This window comes from Accipiter gentilis, chromosome 1 (assembly GCF_929443795.1).
Source record: "Accipiter gentilis chromosome 1, bAccGen1.1, whole genome shotgun sequence".
NCBI classification, from domain to species: domain Eukaryota; kingdom Metazoa; phylum Chordata; class Aves; order Accipitriformes; family Accipitridae; genus Astur; species Astur gentilis.
In genome coordinates, this window is record NC_064880.1 from 5274178 (window position 1) to 5286296 (window position 12119).

The following is a 12119-nucleotide window of genomic DNA, read 5'->3' on the forward strand; positions in this document are numbered from 1 at the left end:
GTGGTGAGTTTGGTGGGGTTTAGTTTGTTTGTTTACCCCTTACCACAGTAAGTGGAGAATAAGAGGGGCTGCTTCTAGCTTTGCCTGCAGAAGTGGTCAATACAGCTTCACAAATGTTACTGTTTACTAAAATTGCCAACATCTAGGTGCGTTGGGACCCAGGAGGGCAGGCACGGTGTTTTTTCTCTCCAGGTGCCCCACTGGCAGTTGAAAGCGTTCTTGCCGGGCAATCCTGTAAATACCAAGGCACTGTGGTTACATTACTTGCTCGTTGTCACCCTCCTCCTCTTTCTCCCTGTTCCGTTTCCCTCCAGAAGCTGACCAGCTGTCTCATCTAGGCTATGAACGTTGGCTCAGTTTCTCAGGCAGCAAATTGGTGTAGAGAAGGGAGATGATGGCTAGGAGCTGTACAGCCAGTATTTGCAACCATGTCCATTTGTAAAGGGCTGCCGAGACGGTAAGCAGATGGGCAAGAATGGCGTACCTGGAGCAGCGAAGAGAGGAAACAACCTGAAAAAAGATGTGAGGATAAATGCCAAGAGGTCGAGCTATGAAAGACTGATAATTAAGACTAAGGGCTCAGAAAAGCCTTTGTTGAGGAAAAGGGACATAAAAAGAAGGTATTCATGCAAGTAGTCACTGTAAGTGGGGTACAGCCAAAAGATGAAAAGAAAATCGCACTTTAGATTTGGCTTTGGTAAATATATAACAGACAGCAGCCCTTAACCCTAGCATAGCACTGCAGGGTTTTTAACCCTATCTGTAGGGAGTCTCCCCTCTCTCCTGTGAGCTATGGGCACTCCTTACCCTGCAAAGACTTGTACCATGAGCCAGCAGTTACGTGATGCAGAATGTCTGAAAACTCGTCATCCCTTTCCTCCTGTCTGTTTGTCTTTCTACTGTCTGCAGTTTTAAGCTAACCCTGGGTAGTCCCAGTGCATGTCCTTTATAATGCAGTCTGAGAGAACATCCCTTCTTGTTTTCAAGTGCGTTCATTTATGCATAGCAAATACTAATTTTTTAAGTGAAAGTCAGTTTGTGTTATCCAACAGCTACGTCGAAAACAGTTTTAGGTAGCAATTTTTCCTCTTTGCCTGATGCTTAGCTGGAGTCAAGCCGTAGTTGCAGCACTGTACCCTATTTGTTGTTATTGCAGGGCTCTTAACTGGGGACAGAGATGCTGTGTCCCCGTGGGAGAGATTAGCCCCTGCAATTATACAACAAGTGACCGTTGTTCCCTCCTCCCCACCATCCCGGTGAGTCCTGCGTAAAACTTGGATCACGGTGCGACAGTCGGGAATCCTAGGCTGGGGTCTGCTCCGTCTGCCAAGCAGGACGCGGCTGACCCCCTGACTCAGCAGGAGCGCGGAATCGTGTTTCTTGCAAATTCACCAGAGTAAGTGGCATGGAGCACGTGCCTGCTGCATGGCGAGGGAAATTCAGAGCCAAGAATACAAAATCAACCTTTCAGCGTTTTCTGAACAACTCTGGGTAAATTTATACCAGATTGGCATGGAGTGGAGATGGTCTTTTTGAACGGGCATGCCTAGCACGTACCTAATATTGGATGCGTTTGAAATAATGCTGCGCAGATGCCACTGGCCCTTCTTCCCAGTGTTTTCTTCAAACCCGTTAGCACTGTTTTGCTCTCAGTAACGCAGAGGAAAAACAACTAACTGACCTTTCCCTTCTGTTCTTCCTGGAGGTCTCGGATCTTTAATCTAGCAGGTTTCAACTATTTTCTGACTTTCAGTTCCTTTTTCCCTTTGGTTTCTGTTGTCCGGTTTCTCATAGGCCGTGTGGGCAAATGTCCTGTGAGTGTTCGATACGGTCCTATATGTGAAACTTGGAGATGATGAATAGAAAAGCTGTTGAAAAGAAAAAAAATAGCAGAACAGAAACCAGAATTCCTGTAAACAGCCTGTTAAAAATATCTTCAACACATGTCAGGGCCAATGATTTAAAATAGACAGTTTCTGAGCTTTAAAAGGTCACATTAAGACATGATAGTAGATTCAAATGGAGTTGAAGAACGAATGTTTCAACAGTCATATTTTGTACTGATGGTAAGATATCTGTGTTGCCAACTAGTAATGTTCAGGGGAAAAAAATAAGTCGGTTTGCAAGAATAATGAGCTTTTCTTGGATTATAACATGGAAAAAAAAGAAAAGAATTTATACCTTAATCACATGTCTCCGGTAGTAGAAGCTTTAGGAAAAATGGTGGTTCTGGAAGTCATAAAATTGCAGGACCCGTTGAGACAACGCACTAACGCTAACCGTGTCCTATACCAAAATTGTTTTTTTCTACGTGTGGGAGTGAAATAATTAAAAGCGCGAATCCGGGTTCACAATCTCCTATTATTCGTGACCCAAAGCACGGTGGGCACTTCTCAAGTGCAAGAGGAGACGTGTGAAAAGAGAGAGATTTATTTCAATCGAGCAAATGGTCTTTGGGTATCTAATTGGTGCTGAAAATTTAATAAGGCAGAGGAGAGCGAGTGTTTTTTAACACTAGAAACCATCCTTATCCCCATCTACCGCTTCTGTGGAACCACCAAAACTTCCCTCGACGGGTCAGAGAGATGATCCGTGCAAAAGGGTGAAATTTAGCCGATGTTCATAGTCTAGATGAGACAGCTGGTCAGCTTTTGGAGGAAAAAGGAACAGGGGGAGAAAGAGAAGGAGGAGGATGACAACACCCCGTGGGGTGTCGGAGAAGCCAACCCTTGTGGCACTTTGGGGCTCCGGAGGGAGGTGGACCCTCGCACAACGGTTTGGTGTCTGCATGGGTTTCCCCTGCGGCCAATGGACCTGTACAAGGGGTTGGGGGAGAAAAAAAAAAAAAAAAAAAAAAAAAAACCCAAAAAGAAGGGTAGGTAGCCTGTACGTCCTCAGTACCCAGCGTACCAAGGCGTGCTCGGCTCCCCTCTCTCCCGTGATAAGCAGCCGCTAGTGAAGCACCAGGCGCGTGATAACCGATCGCTGCCCTGCTCTGACCGTGGGCCCCACGGGCTCCTTGCCCGTCTCGGAGGCGTTGCTTCTTGTTCCCCAAATCATTTGGCTCTCTTCTGGGATTTGGGGTCCTCCCCATCCTTATCGCCCAAAAGTTTTCCAGCGGAAGAAAGAGCAGTCGCGCGGTTGAGGTTGCCGAAGGAGCCCTTCCCAGGGCAGAAGTGAATCCCAAACCATTTTAAATCTCCGATGCGAGTAGTTTTACAACGTACGTGTGGATTTAGGGCCTACCTTCACCCCCGTGCCCTACAGTTAGTCCGTCAGCAGTAACGGAGCTACGGTCCGGCGTTACCGGCAGCGTGTCCCCGCTGCGTGCGGGACGTCAGCTGCGTCAGGACCGTGGCAGCCATGTAACGCTTTGGCCATTTTCTGTGCTTGGCTGCCGGGATTGATTTCTCCGGGGGTGGGGGGTGTGTGTGTTGCATCGCCGTGCAACTGCCCCCCTTTACCGGTCGCACGCCGCCGCTGCAGGGGTTACGGCTGCGTCTACAGCTCCACACGGTTACCGGGACCCGGTGCAGGACGCCTGGACCGGGATCACCGCTGTACCGAGGTGCAGGGCTTGGAAAGTGCAGGGGATTCACTCGTACGCCGCGACCGGTGCACGGTGGGCGGGGGAGGGGACGGGGGGACGCGCGCCCGCTCCCCGGTAGCGCGCGCGCCCGCCTGCTCGCTCGCCGGTGGCGCGGGTGGGCGGCGCGCGGGCGGGCCCCTTTTTTTTTTTTTTTTTATTTTTTTGTTGCAGCCGGTGCCCGAGCTCGCCGGCGGCGCGCGGGCGGGCTTTTTTTTTTTTTTTTTTTTTTGGGTTTTGTTTTTTTTTTGTTTTTTTTTTTTTTTTTTTTTTTTTTGTTGAGCTTTTGGCAGACGGTGCCTCATAGCGCGCGCGCCGGCAGCCGGGGCGGTGCCGGTTTAACGGGGAAGGGGCGGGGGGGGTGGGGGGGTGGGGGGTGTGTGTGTGTGGAGGGAGCCCGCCGGGACCGCGGCGGGGAGCGCGGCAGCCCCGGTTGCCGCGGCGTGAGGAGAGAGCGCAGGTGAGCGGTGGGCCGGGGATTGGGGCGTTGGGGGTACGGGGAAGGGGGGTTCGGGAGGAGCGGCTGCCTGATCCCGGGCTGGGGGAAGCGGGGGGGGGGGGGGCACCCCCCCCAAACCCGCCTCCCGGGGGTCTTTGCACAGGGTCCCCGCGGCTGGTGGGGTGCCTCCCCCCCTCCCCGCGTCTCGTCCTGCGTGTATCTCCGTGCCTCATTAATTACTCCTCGGGCTCCTTTAACCAGCTTGCGTGTGTTTTGCTTAAGAAAAAGCACTTCTGCTTCGTGAAAACGGGGTGGTTTAAGACTCCTGCGAGTCGGGGGTAGGTTTTGGGGGGGGTCAGCCCTTGAAGCCGTGTGTGTCCCGTCCCCCCCACCGCGGGAACAGATGTGCTGGCAGCAGACCCCCCCCCTCTCACTTCCCAAGGCGGGCGGGTGGCAGTGGTCTCTCTATTTTGGCCAGGAATGGGACGGTAACGGCTGGTGTCACCTGCTAGGGCTTCTGCTTGGCCTTTTCCCAGAAGGTTCGGCGCTCGGCTCCTCGTCGCTGCCATTAAGAGTCACCCAGAGATTTCGTGCGCCCTCGGCAACACCTGGCCGTCCGTCCGTCCCTGCTTCGACGTTGGGGTTGCGCTGCCGGGGCTCGCCGCGAACAGCGGCGTGGGTTTCTACTGTGGGTTACCTTTGGGTTGTGTGTTTTGGCCAGGCGCGAGGAAGTCTCTAGAGAGGGTCTCTTAACGCCTAAGCAACGGCGTGCTGTATGTGCTCGAGATGGGAGCCTGAAGGTAAAGAAAGTTGAGCGTAGCGGTGGAGGGCTATTAGAAGCGTGTGGGTTATTTTTTGTTTTTATCAGCAAGATGCACTTGGGTTCCTGGTGTCCGCTCATGGAGGCAGTTGAAAAAGGCTAATTTTGGCAACGTCTTCAGCTAGAAGCTTTCATTTATCACAATCTCCTCCAACTCCCAGACTATGCCCGTGTTAGCAGTAACAGCAAGAGCGCAAGGATCCCAAATCACTTTGCCAGCATTTAAGAATTGTGACATTCTTCGCGAGATACGCTTGTGCATACGAGAAAACTGAAACACAGAGGAGTTAATTGTTTGAAGTCACGCGTCAAACAATTGTCAGGGTTGGGAATGGAACTTTGCAAGCTGTCGGTTTTCAAGCTCTTGCTTTAACCACTAAATACACTGTTTCCTATTAGATGCTTCCTCAGACAGGACTGAAAGCATAGTTGATTGACTGTGAACTTGCCCAAAAGGCTGCTTCATAGTTTCCACCAGAGCAGGGCTCTTGAGTCCTCCCATCAGACACTTTTCTTACTCCCTGGTGTTCCTCTGCCTCTCTCTGGGGATACTGTTTTACTTCCAGAATGAGGTATGGCTTTACGTTTCCATTTCTCTGAAGTTGCTTTACCTGCGCTCCTCTTTCCCTCCCTCTGGCTATTACTTGTGGTTGGATCTAAGGTCCTGCTGAGCTTGAATGATGGTCTATCACTGATGCTTTCTCTAGTTGCTCTGGAGCTGGGAGCCCCACGAAACTGCAGCCTGTTTTTATCACCATGTGTACATTCCCTTTCCTATCTTTCTCCTTGCTGACAACCCCTTTCATCATCAGCCCTGCACACAAACAAGGTTAGCTCCAGTTCAGATTACATTAGTGTAGTTCTGCTTCCCATTACTTTTCTCTGTGAGCCTGTTTTATGGGAGTGTGCATGTGTAAGGCAGGCACTGAGCAATATAAATGCTCAAAGTAAAGGAGCCTTTATTTCATAAAGGGAAGGGTACAAGCCAAGGGGTTCTTTGGATCCAGTGGTTGTTCCAAGCCTGATCCTTGTAGTCTCCACATAGCTAGAACACTTCCTTGGAAGGTGGAAAAATCCATGGTTCTTCACTGACATCCTGATGCACGGAAGATGCTGATTTTGGTTTATATCAGCCCTTCTGGTAGGGCAGGGGGATGCTCTGTAGTGTTTTAGAGGCCTGAAGAGCTAGGTGCGTGCATTTTCATCTCTTGCCCAGTTATCCTAGGCAGATTCCATCATATGTCTACCTCAGTCTAGTGGTTTGTGTAAGCAAAGTAGCGATTCATCAGGGGCTTAGAAATCTCTAATAAAAGGCATTACTGAACCAATGTAACTATGTGTATGCTATGTAGAGTTGGATGAACAACAAACTGCTGTTGAAAGAACGAATCGGTGCAGGGAATTGTGTGGCGGGACATGAGAGATCAATGGACAAAACAGAAGCTGATAATATGCAAAAGCCTTTATTTGGTTTTTATATTTGGTAGAGGTAGAAGTCTTATTATGGTAAACTAAATAGAGGAGATTCGAACATTCTGAACTAGGGTTTGAGGAAATAAACCCTGAAGATACAAAAGCATTGATTTTAGGGGTTGTTCAGTACTTGAATGCTTCTCCATACCTTTTCGAGGGGTCCTGGTTTTTTCCTACCTAGTTCATGGGCCAGGTCTTGCGCTTGTCTGTATGCATTGAAGGAGGAACCAGAGACAATTAGAGCTTTGGTGCAACAGTGTCACAGGAACTGAAGGAGAGCAATGATGGCCTAACAGCACAGTTGGGACACCGATCCATATTTTACAGAAACCTTAGTGGAAGTTGTAAAGGAAATGTTTCATTGATATGACAGCAAAATCTATCCTATTAATGCCACGTCCAAAATGATGTTAGCAAGTATTCGAGGAGGCATCAGAGCCATTTTTCTGGCATAAAAGGCTGCTGCTAGCTGAATGTCCAGACTAGTGGCAGTCTGCAGGGTATGTGTGAGTTCTCAGTCCAGCTTGCTGTGGATCCTGTAGGCTGGCTAGAGCATCAAGTCTGATCCGCTGCATTGAATGAAAGTCCCTGCTCATTTGGGTGAATGGGGCAGCACAGCAGACGCTTGCACCTCTGCAGGCTGGCAGTCCCTGAGGCTGTGTTTCTAGTACTTCTCACCAGCATGTGTTCATTTTTAGATAAATAAAGAGCTAGGTTGTCAATAGTTGTTCAGCAGGCAGAGCTGCAAAGGCCAGTCTTACTATGAGCGTCTCTGTTGGTTGCACCCACATCATGGGACTGGAGCCTGAATCGGGATTTTTTTTTTTAATGTTACGCCACAAGGGAAGCAGATACAGCATGTTTCTTCTGTGTGATTAAGTGGCTGGCACCGGGGTGTGAGTATCCAGCTAGCCCTGCGAGGCGGGAGTCCCTCTACAAAAATCCCACATTCAGTCACAGTTTGACACACCTGCTATGGGAGTTTTCCCAGTCTGTTCTTGGAGGGGAATTTGTGGGTTAATTTTACAGTCTATCAATGCTCAAATAACATGCTCGCAGCATACGGTGGACCTCTTTTACTCCGTGATCCCCACCAAAAAAGTAAGCCCAAGCTTTAAAACACTTTCTGAACACTCACCAAAATGGGTCTTTGTCTATGAAAGCTTAGGGTTGGTTCAAATCTGCCAAATGTATTGATTCTGTGGTAAAGGCATGTCAAGCACGTGTGTACATAAAAATTCCCGTGGTCTCCTCCCCCAGCTAAGTTGATGCCTGCAATGAAAGTGACTTCCTGCTGTCTCCCACGCGACACATCACCTGTGAGCTCTGTGCCACTCATTTCTTATAAACTTGAAAGGTATTTTTGTAGTCCTGGGGTTTAGTAATTTTGTAATCTGTTTGTGGGCGTTAGAGCTTCCGTGTCTGTCTAACCCTGCAGCCTCACAGAGGTTTGTGGAACGCTACTCCATGGGTGATCTTGCTAGCTTGCTGTCTTTTTTTTTTTTTCTTTCTTTTTTTTTTTTCCCTTCCCTCTTGATAGCAGTTGTATGTTGTAAACACCAGAGCTGTGGTTGATAAACTTCATAAAAAGAGATTTGTGTTAGTGTGGTTTACGTTGACTGCTGGCTTGTTAAATATTGACTGGGTTATTTCAAATGTGTCTATTACACTCTGCATAAATCTGCCTTTATGTGCAACTCTGTATTCCTCAGGGTGTGTGAACCCAAAACATACGCTACCTCCTATTAGTGATCTTGTGCCTGTATTTGTTACATGGAATCCAGTAACATTGGGGTTTTGTGTTCTGTCCTGGCAGGCTAGTGCATGGACTAGTCCCGTGTGCCTATCAGCTCTGCTCGGTCATCTCTCCTGTTTGCAAAAGATACACATTTATTACCTTCATGCTAATTAGTGGAAGGGGAAACTCTAAGGAGGGCAAAGCAGCCTGTAGCTTTCCTGCAGAAAAATGAATTGAGGCAAAGAGGGGGAGAGGAAGTTGAGGACTTGACTTCATCTGAAACCTGGAATTTTGTCTTGTGGTTATTTTCTTCCACCTCTTTTCTGGCCAGTGATGAAGAGATCTAGGCACTGCAAGATGGGTTCACTGCCCATATGACTCTCAGTAAGGAAGTGATTAGTACCAATGGATGCATCTTTCCTGATTGCTCCCCTAGGAAATGACTCCACATCTCAAAATTGCCAAGGGATTAGGGACCAATTGTCCGTTATTAGGACTTTTTGCTGCTGGTCTGAACCAGAGGCAGGGGTCAATGCGGAATGGGTCCATATGTGTTTCATTCGTAGTTCCCTGAGAAAGTCTGTCTTGCACAGACTTTTACTTCCCCCTTACAACAAAATTCCACAGAACAGAAATACATGTGAAAAGGGGAGTACACTTGAATTCTCTGGGAACTGTGGGGAATAGCTTTGTGTTTGGACCCATGGAAATCTATTGTTGGGTGCGTGCTTGATGCTTTGTGACCTGCGTTGTGTGACAGCACGCATTTGTCTTCCTCTTGCACGCTCGGAGAGGTCCAAAGTGATACTGTGCTCTGCAGTTTGAGAGCTTGTTTATTTCCAGCTGTGATGGCCCCACAGCTGTGATGGTGTTCACAGCCCGTGCTGTACATCAGCCAGTTCACGCACTGCTAGTCCCACTGCTGGGCTCTCCCCTTGGGCTGTGGCTGGTCACTCCTTACCTTTTCTTAGCAAGACCTGAGGTTCCCATCAAGTGTGCTTGCTTCTTTTTGGGAAAAGAGCTTCCATTACCGCCTCCCTGTGGAATAGGAAGAATGGTTCTTTCTTAGGGCAGCGGGGTCCCTGCCCGTCTCAGGAAACAACAGAATAACATTTTGAGGAAACTGCATCTTGTTTTCATGTGCTCAGCTATGCCAGCAGCACTGCCAACGAGACGCTGCCTGTGCAACTGCTGCCTGTGCAATACCCTTTCCTGGAGTCGGTACGATTGCGTGGCTGGTAGACAGCCTTTACAGCACGTGATCTTGGGTGTCCTGCCCAAGCAAGTACATACCATGGGGCAGTTTTGGGGTTAGGCTTGTGTACAAGCAGGCCCAGAGGAAAATTGGTGCCAGAGATGAATGAAGGAGGTAATTGAGGCCCTGCGGTTTCCTCAAATGTTCTGTGCATACCTCCAGTTCAGGGGCTACATGAAGTTCTCAGAGCAATATACTTGGCCCTCATGTCTTTAGCTTGGGTGTCCGTGTTGTTGTGGCTTGTTTGGCCACCGAAACAGATCAGCTGGCCGGCCAGTCTTGAGGTATATCTCTCTTGGATGGAGCGTATGTACGCGCCAACTGCAGACCAAGAGCTTTGTGCGTTCTGGTTGTCTGTTCTCCTCCTTAGCCCCTGGGGTGCCAAGCACCACGTGCGTCCTGTCCCGATAAACTTGTCTGGGCATTTTGGGAGTCAGAAGGCAGCAGTGTACCTGCCTTGCACTTGAAACAAGTGTTTGAGGGTTGTGGGAGATGGTGGCTGGTGGGGAAGGAAGAAGTATTATAGGAAGATGTAAGTGGGGTAATGGGAAAGTATTCTAGCAAGAAGAAGTTTTGGGGTATATTGCAGTCAGAAGAGTGAGGACGGGGAGCGTCTTGTGATAGAAAGTAGGTGGCTACAGCCCGGTGTTGATAAGCAGGGGTCTTTGATAGCCTGTGTGCCTGCTTGAGGTTGGTTCCGTGGGTTTGCATCCCACTAAAACACAGACTTCTGTCTCACCCTTGCTTGCCCTAGCTTTGAGAAATATGCAAGTTGTGCGGCAAACTAATTTCTGTCAAGCGTGGGTTGATTAACTTGAACCTCAGGCTACCAGACCTACAGGTCAGAACCCTACCACAATATGGGATTTTTAACAATAATCTGTCTATCTACCAGGATGAAAGTCTGAGGTGATGCTGGGGCTTTTAAAAATTGACAGCTGCGATGGGGAATCCTTTTTTTAAAGACTGCTGCAGTGAAAGACAAAGAGTATATCTCAAACAACCCCAGTAGCATAAAATTCCAACAAAAAGGAGCGATGCTGCATTTGGCTAGTCACAAATGGCAAAATGACCCAGAGAAAAGGGAATTGTAATTGCTTTTACTCATGAGGTCAAGATAGTGCAAACAAGGTTACAGCCTGGAGAACTCTGTTCCAATTTCCCAAGGCAAAAGGGAAGATGAAAGTGGAGTGGTGCAGGAGTATTAATCTATGCAGAGCTCGCTTCGTGTTAAAACTGTCACTCTGGATCAGATCTAAGGTCCAAGGAACAGAGCATTCTGAATTTAGCAATGGGAAGGGGAGAAGCTTGGTAAACGAAGTATTAAAAATAGTGCAAGTCCAGAGTTATCCTTGCTTTGGCATATCCGCTCCAGGTTCTGTTGGAAAAATCCCTCTACACCGGGAGATAATCAGTGAGTTTGGAAAGACAAGGAATTGAGCAACTTGAACTTGACATTGTAGTGCTAATAGCTTACGTACTTCATATCTGATAGGATGTGGCATCAGGTAGAAATCCTCAGCAGAAGGAAGCAGTTCAGCCATTGTTGTGTCTTCCATCTCTGCTGGTCAGCAGAGTCCTGGTAGTTTGCTGCTCTTGTTGCCATTGGGAAAGGCTGAGGTAGCAGATATTCTAGAAACTTGCTGGTTTTATGGTTAATGAGCAGAAGACAGGGCAAACTTGTTTTGCTTTATTCAAACTTGTAAACCTTGCCTCCTCCTCCTCCTCCTCCTCCTTCCCTCCCTCTTCAGGCACATGGGTGGTTTTGTGGTGTCTGTATCCGGTCTCTGTGATACAGCATGTGCGCTGAGGAAGCAGGACAGATAAAACATAGCTCATATTTCTGGGAATCCTTACCTCAGTGCTGATGGGGAAGTGTTGTGCTCCCAGGCACTGGCAGATAAGATGCTGGGCTTCTTGTCCTACTGAAGCATAGGGCTGGTTCATGAGAAGCTGCCAGCAGGACTTCATGATTTGGGAGACCCAAATCTTCAGCAGCACGTTGCTCTGTTTCTTTCTAAGTTTGTACACCGTCCAACAGCTGCAAAGCTGTATTTTAAGTTGTGAATGAGCAAATTTTGGTACTGGTTTCATGGGCTGAGTATAAGCGACACTTAAAATTGCTCAAGGCGCGTGCAGGGCTGAATTTAGAACCAGCGAAGAGTCAGGCTGGCGGGAGGCTGCAGTCTTGGTTTCCACAGCGGCTTTGTGCTATGGCTATGTGAGCACCCTGCAGGCTGTACTCCTGGCGTGTTTCTCTGCTGACCTGGTGGAAAAACTCTGGTAAGCCCGAGGGAATTGAGGTGAGCTCGTTTCTCTGCTGAGGTGGTCGAAGAGAATTAGGCAGAGCCACTTATCTGTCTGTTGCTAGGAGCTAATGCTAACAGTTTCAAGCTCTTCCTGCATGTGGGGACACCACACTCTGCTGCCTGTCATCTGTGGAGGAAACTGCAGTTTTATACTGCTCTACTACTTTCCTTGTGGGCAAATGGATGGACCGTGAGGGTTTCTCTGACTTTGGTGTTACATGTCGTTAAGAAAGAAAAGGTATGATGGGCTTCTGGTGTGTGCTTCTTGTTTGAGCTGTTCATGTGTGTGCTTACCCTGTGTTTGAAAGCAACAGTTTGTACCCGATAGCATTCAGATTCTTTTTCTCTTCATGTTCTTTGGATGTACTGAGATGAAATTGTAGAGCCCTGCCAAGTGAAAGGATGCAGGTGGAATTAACAAATCTATTTTGATTGCCTCAGCCTTAGATTTCATTTTTCCTGTACTTGTAGAGGGGGGATATAGAGAGGAGTATTATTT

The 12119-nt window shown here is 48.4% G+C and overlaps 1 protein-coding gene across 16 annotated transcripts in view; it reads left to right on the plus strand.

The window, feature by feature from the left end:
- Window positions 1–3955: 3955 nt before the first annotated feature.
- Window positions 3956–12119, plus strand: part of PIK3CD (phosphatidylinositol-4,5-bisphosphate 3-kinase catalytic subunit delta) — a 33590-nt gene continuing 25426 nt past the window's right edge. For 8 of the 16 annotated variants that reach the window (XR_007506162.1, XR_007506135.1, XR_007506178.1 and 5 more), the window contains exons 1-2: window positions 11260–11594; window positions 11683–11858. The gene's annotated coding sequence lies outside the window, so the exon portion shown is untranslated. The other 8 variants (XR_007506216.1, XR_007506223.1, XM_049801860.1 and 5 more) reach the window with 6 other exon arrangements.